Source organism: Meleagris gallopavo, chromosome 5 (genome assembly GCF_000146605.3).
Source record: "Meleagris gallopavo isolate NT-WF06-2002-E0010 breed Aviagen turkey brand Nicholas breeding stock chromosome 5, Turkey_5.1, whole genome shotgun sequence".
NCBI lineage: Eukaryota > Metazoa > Chordata > Aves > Galliformes > Phasianidae > Meleagris > Meleagris gallopavo.
In genome coordinates this window covers 13,376,399-13,383,676 of record NC_015015.2, presented here as the reverse complement: position 1 = coordinate 13,383,676, position 7,278 = coordinate 13,376,399, and positions in this window count along the sequence as shown.

Here is a 7,278-nt window from a genome sequence, read left to right as displayed (position 1 = left end):
AAAAAAAAAAAAGTAATCCCAAAACAGAGTATGAAAGAAAAGCTCATGAAGGTGTTATAAGTCTGTACCATGGCTATGTTCTCCATAGTGAGATCCAGCTCAACATGTTCAACTGTTCACATAGCATGCTATCATAAGCAAAGCCCAGTAACTCGTTTACCTTCCAGTATTGTACTGGAGACTTTAGACAGTCCAGTAGCTGTCAGCCTCAGGTTGATAAGGACAGCTGGTTTAGACATGATTTATCCATGTTTTCTCATTCTCGTCCCTGGATATAAACTGTATAGAATTCACCATCCTGAAAGTTGTTTTGTGTAACAAGCTGAAGTTGATATGGTCATCAGAATCTGTGAAATTCTAAACTCTTACAATGGATTTGTTAGAACACTCTATAATTTGTTAGAACACTCTATAATTTGTTAGAACACACTCCTGTGACAGAGCGCAGGAATCTCTTCTGTTGTGGTGTTCCACAGATATCTCTTGGTCCTCTATGTCTGGAGTTTCAGGCCTAAATCTTCAGACACTGTTTGTTGCTTCTGTTTTGCAGAAAATTCTGCAGCATCACAGCTCCTTCTGAAATATAAAATAAATTCCAAGGTTAAGAAAGGAGATCCTTATGTTTACTATAAATATTGAAATTAGAAGCACACCCCTTTAAGGAAAACTGAAGAAATAATTTTTAATTTGCAGTTAAAAATCTAGGTAGTTACTTTCAGTTTGAGGCATAGCTGTTTAAAGATAGTTTCAAGAAACACAAATGAATACTTGCATCTAAAATCAATTTAAATCTGAGGGCAGTATCCCTCACTTCTCCACCTCCCTGGAACACCCGAAAAAGAGCAAGCATGCTCTGAGTCTTCATGCCAGAATTTTAATGCAGTTTAGTTCCTATGATCTGTTAAGAGAGGATAGTCCTTTCTGTAGCCTGTGGTCTACTTGGGGGCCCTACAGGGCTTTTATGTATTTCAATGATTTCTCAGTGAAGTGACTGCTGTACACCTGGGATTTGCTTTCAGGTGCTTACAAGTAACACCATTACATGGTATTTGTGGCTTTGAGAACACCTACCCATGTTTGTCTGGGGAGAAGCTTGATTTATCAGGCTGCTCTTGCTAGATTTTGTGCCAAATTTAGCATAGTCCCACTCCCAGGTAGAGTCTGTGGCCACGTGTGATTGCTGCTTACCTGGGAATGTATTCAGCTTTTCTTCCTGGTCTAGTATGAGCTGAGATTGGATCCTACTACATAGCAGGGCAGAATTCTTCTCTGCTTGGTCTGCAGCTGGTGTGAGCAGATCAACCTGAATGAGCACCTTAAACAGTCAACTCTCTGACTTAACAGCTCATCTCACAGCCACTATGTTTTCAGGAGGGAATGAGAATATTGCTGGTATTTTAAGTTGTTCTCCTTTTCTCCTTCCCTGCCCCATTTGGCTCCAGTTTCCTGGGAAGAATACAGAGGTGTGTCTCTACCTGCACGATGCCCATCTTTTTTAAAACTGATTGAGAATGATATGGCCATAATCTTGCAGTTAATTTGTTTATCCCTTTTCTCACTTAATTCTTAGAGTCTTGAAATGCTTATGAAATTGGAGTCAAATTAAAAAAAAAAAAAAGAGTATTTCAAATTAGTGCCTGATGAAAATTTCAGTGAAAGTTTTTTTCCATCAGCTCCAAGCGGGTAGACTGAACTGAAGAGGATGGAATAAAATTTGTAAAGCTATGGTGTGCTTTTGTTTGTCATTTTATAACACCAAGCACAGATGTTTTAACCGAAAGTCATAGATCTTTCCGATAGGATGGGGGGTGGGAAGGGCATGGTGCATGGGAGAATAATCAAACTGTACAAAGATGACAAACTCTGCCGAGAGAGCAAAAAAATAATGGGTAGTTAGTAGTAAGAGGGATAGAGTTGAATATATGGTAAAAGGAAAGAAAACCACATTTTCTTCATAAAAAGCTGAACTTAAGGGAACTTGCAGCTAGTATTCATAGTAGAGAATTTTTTGGTTAAAAAGATTGACATTTTAATAAACTGATCTTAATTAACAGTACTTTGAAATTCTGAGTTGTATGCTCCCTATCGCAAAACACTAGAACCAGTGGCTTTTTAAATAATTTGCTGCTTGTGGGTGATCTCTTTTTGAAACAAACCCAGACCCTCCAGTCACAATTTATTTTTTATTTCAAAAATGATTTTTACTAGCAAATTTTGCTTTGGTTCAAGAGAATTATAAATCATTATTACACAGCCAGACACTTCAAACATTTTGTAAGAGCTTTGTGCCCAATGAAGCATCAAAGGCAATGCTGAAATTCATGATTACAGCATGGGTGCACGTCCATTCATTAATACATTAAAGTTCAAGACTCTAATGTTATTAATAGGATTTCTAGATTGTCGTGCATTTCTCCCTTAGAAAAGATTGTTGTTCCTGCCAGACAAAGCAAGAGGATGGTTCTTTATTAATGCCAATTTACAAAAACTTTTTTTGTAGGTGTTTCAGGGCTACTGAACTGAGATTTCTTACAAGCTTTTTCCACTATTAGTTATTCACTAAAGATGCATCTGTCTTTGGTTTCTCTTCTGTCTCCCGCACACTGTGTTGTCTTTCCTTCTTTTGTATGTAGATTACAGGCTATTATCATAGATACCCTTATTGATCCCTTTATTTCTGAGATTAAATTATGCTAGAGAATAATAAATCTTTTGGTTATTGCTGTAATAAACTCTGAAGGATGGGGAGACATGCGTAACCTGGAACACTGCATTTTTGCACGTACTTCAAATGTAAGATAGCTCCTGAAGGCTCTGCTGTGTTCCAGTCTCTGTTGTATCAAACTCCACATAATTCCATAGTAAGAGAAGGCCCCTGCCCCTTAGCATTTACTGCTTATGTAAATGAGACGAAGAACAGGATAAATGAACTGCTGCTGGGGAGCTACGATTCAGATGAAGTGATTTTGTTCAAATTGTGCATCATGTCTGTGCTAGACTGGAAAATGACCTTCTCTTGAGATTGCCATCTAGTTGCTGCTTTCTTCTTAAGATAAATGTTCCTAAGTGTGAAAAGAAATAGCTGGCGTATGACCAGATAACACTATTATTCCGTTTTGAGAAATTCCTGGCTAGTTTATTGGTGGAGTTTTTGGTAGTATGATGGAGTTGAGTCGATCGCGGTACTAAATGTGTTAGTTTTATTCTAGCGCAAAACCATTGTGAGAGCCTTTCCCTTAGACCTGAGCAAGGTTTTGAAGGTCAGGAGGTGGTATCTTTTCGGAAAACTTAGTGTTTTCTGTTCTCCTTTTGCTTAAGAGGTGCAGATATTATTACAAAAATAAGTTTTCCCTATTAGTGTTCTGCTGTGCCTAAATGGAAAGAGTTTCTTAATTATCCTCAGTTAATTACTATTTTTCATCTTCTTGGTCTTGACTAACATCCAAAAATGTTCCACTTCTTTCTGTTACTTTCCTTGTCCTCCTGTTGTGCTACTGCTTCTGTCCCTCTACAAATAGAATACTACCCAAAAGTTATGACCTCAGAGTCACTGCAGCTCTACCTTGTGTAAGGAGCAAACATTGTACACATAATTTACTTTTTTATCAAACTGCTTAACAGCTCAATGCAAGAAGGAAAGATAAAGGCTGGTGCAGAAAGTCACCTGAATTTAAGCATTAGGTAGGTTTGTCATGATCTTATCTGCCCTCCTTGCTGTGGAGGTGTTATTGTTATCTAATGCTGGCATTGCTGAATTTGGGCAAGCCCTTAGCAAGAGAGCATCCATTATCCAGGGATAATGGCAGTGACTGGGAAGAGTCATGATCTGAAGCTAGTGTATCAGAACAAGTGTTTGACATAATCAACAACTTTGTTGTTGTTTTGGCAGATACTAGATTTTGGTGTTTTGATGAAGTTTTGGCAGACTTTGGCAAGCGAGTTTCAGCAAAGAGAGAGCTCAGGAGGTTATATTTAATCAGGGGACAGTTCTCTCTTTAAGCATATTTTTTCACATGCATAAGGTAGATAGATCTGGCTGTTAAGGTAAGGAGAGAGACGGCTTGAAATGTTTGCTGTGTTCCTGATACCCTTTTCCTCTGTTGTGGAGGCAGGAGAAGGCACCATTCAGGCCTCCTTGCTTCATTTCTCAGACAATTCCCTGCAAATTGAGAAAAAAGCCTCTTCAGAACCGTTGCCTGGTAATTCCTGAACACGTGCTTTATGCTATCTGAAACATAAAATGAGTTCTAATACTCTTCCTTTGAGTCCTACAGGAGGCTTGAAATTTACTTGAAGGGGAAGAGGCTTTGATCCACAAATTTTCATAAGTATTCATAAAGAGACAGAATTAGAAGCTCCCCTTTATTCTGTTTTTCATTTATGATGGTTTTAAAATACATTTGAAGCCGTGGAATTGATTGAACTTCCAGTGAAGTTTCTTTCCAGTGATGGACTAGACTAAAATGTAGGGTATCACAGGAAACAAAAAACATTCCCCAGAATCTATACCTCTCCACACTCAGCTGGAAGGGCAGACCTACTGGGGGGTGTTGAAATTTACTGACTCCATAGTTGCTTTCTTAAACTGACTATATATGCACTGGAGCTTTCGTGTAAGCATTTCATTGGCCTTGAAATAGCCCCTTCCATCTAATCTGCATGTGGACTACGGACTAACTCTTCAACAGGTTTCCACCCAGTATGAAATTAATACTTTTGTAAAGAGGTGAAATATGGGTTCTCAATTGTTGATTGTGTTTTATTATTATTTAACATTAGCTTTTCATTCATGAAAAGAAGATGAAAAGCCAGGGCTTTCACTTGTAATTTCAAATTCTCCTTAAGAGATAGAATAACAAAGCCTGAACCCATGGAACAGACGTTCTTAATTTTATGAGATTTGTCAAAAATACTTGCGTTTTTATTTCCCTATTCAGTTTTACAAAACTAGTCAAAGGTTTTGAAAGAGAATCATGAAATACATCATGTATTTTTAGCCAGCTCTAATTCTAATCTATATAATTTAAATAGGAATAGTTATTAGAAATTATTATAGAAATTATATTTATTAGAAGATATGGAGTAGCTATTATTAGAAATAATTGAAATCTTGGACTAGGCAGTTTTAAGTATAGCACCTAGATTCAAGGAGATTTTGAATCTCAAGTGGACAAATACAGAGAGAGAAGGAAGGAAGAAATGTCAAAATGACAAAGGAAATCTGACCACGTCAGCTTAGAATGTGAATGTTATCTAGCTGTGCTGACTTGGTTTCTTAAAATAGAATGAATGGGTATTGTATCTCTAAATTTCTTCCTCAGATATTCAGTGTTTACTGCACTGGACATCTGGGTTTTTTTTCATCCTTTGGATATTATTCCTGGGATTAGTATTGGTTGTATAAAACTGATGCAAGAAAATGTGCTGTACTTAGAAATGCTGCTATCTTCTATTTGTGATTCTTAGTGCTTTCCCAGAAATTCCAATATCTCCCCTAGTAGATATTTAGCTTCTTAATGCATCAGTTCTTTTCTATTACGCGGGAGAAATATACTCTAAATCTCAACAGGTTTGTTATGGAGATTAATATGATTGAAAATAAATGCCAAGATACTGAGGACCATGCTGGTACTTCAAATAGGGCTTCACCAAGGAATTATTTCTATTTTCCAGTATCTCTCTGTCTGTGCAGGTAACTGGAGGGAAAATAAGGTATTATTAAATGTGACATAGAGCAAATCTGTAGCATAGTCAGTGACCTATCTGACTTAAGTCTGGTTTCTTTATCCTTTCAGGGTCTCTCACCTGTCTTTCCATTTGCAGAAGCACAGCAGATTTGCTTGTTTCCTTGTTTGTTTTAGTTTGTTTTGTTTTCATTTGAGCCAATAAAATATTCATATATACACAAAAAAAATGTTTATTAGAGGCAAACAGAACAGTAACTGTGCTTAAAAATAATTTACACAAAACCACAGTGAACAAATCTTACTCCCAGGTGTTTCCTTGATGCCAGCCATAAAAGCTGGAGAAGTATTCATTATAAACTATCAGTTCTGTCAAGATCAAGAATAGATTCCTGGAGTGAGCAGTATAAAAGGCAAAATAAAAGGATTTTTTCCTCTGTTACAGATAGTTTTACATATACATATGTATATGCTGTGCATGTATGCTTGTGCATATGCATGTGTAGGTTTATATGCAGTCTATAAATCAGTAGTGCTATCATCTTCTGTTGAAAATATTCACAAAAGCGAGCTCTTTGAAATGTGAATATCAAAAGGATTCTTCTCTGCATTGTGAGATTCCTAGAATACAGCAACTTTAGGGATAATTTGACCAACCCACCCAAGTTAGTGCCTCTTTTAACTTGCAGCTTCTTATTCCCTCTTGAATATACTAAGCCTTTGGTTACTATTCAGGCTTGCTTTCTCATATAAGTGATGGAGGAATATTTGAGGGCAGCGTGTGCATGTTGTGGAGGAGCTGGAAAATAGTTTTGCCCCTTCCTCCCCAGAAATTCGGTGTTTCATCACTGAGGTGTGCTTTGAAACAGCTGCTGGAGTTGGGGGCCACAAAATAATAAGTACTTAGTGTGAGGAAATTTCATTTTATAGCCTTCAGCTCTGCTCAGACAGTCCTGAGTCTTCATCCATTCCAATACATAACAAAGCAAGAATTACATGAGACAAGGAAATGGTTCCTTTTTGCCTAACACACAGGCTTTGTGTTCACGGTTAGCAGGCAGAGTGACTGTCTGGAGTCAATTCTTCCACAGCTACTTCACACTAGCTATCTTGTATTTATCACCTTTGTATATGTTGTATCATAAAGGTACAGAATGGTTGGGAGATAAAGGAGAAGATTCTGAGTAGACGGGATAGTCAGTTAGGAAAGGATGGGATAAAGGGTTCTGCTTTGGAGATGTCATTTAGGGTATTTAGTGCTAAGGAGCTTGGAACTGTGGTAAAGAGAGGCAATCCAGGGATGAAGTGAATAGATTCTCAAGGCATGAGGTGGGTAAGTTCACTTCATTAAAGAATAATTCAGGTAGTTCAGCTCTTTTACTTACTAAGAAACTCAGACTACCCCTAATTTTTGATTTGCTGCATTTGTGTTTTGAAGAAACTTAACTTCTCTGTGCTGTTTCCCTATCTATCTATCTATCTATCTATCTATCTATCTATCTATCTATCTATCTATAGATATCATTATAGTATTGTCACAAAGTTAACTAGATCAATCTATGCCCTTGACAGGGGGGCAGTACGCCCCTGCCGC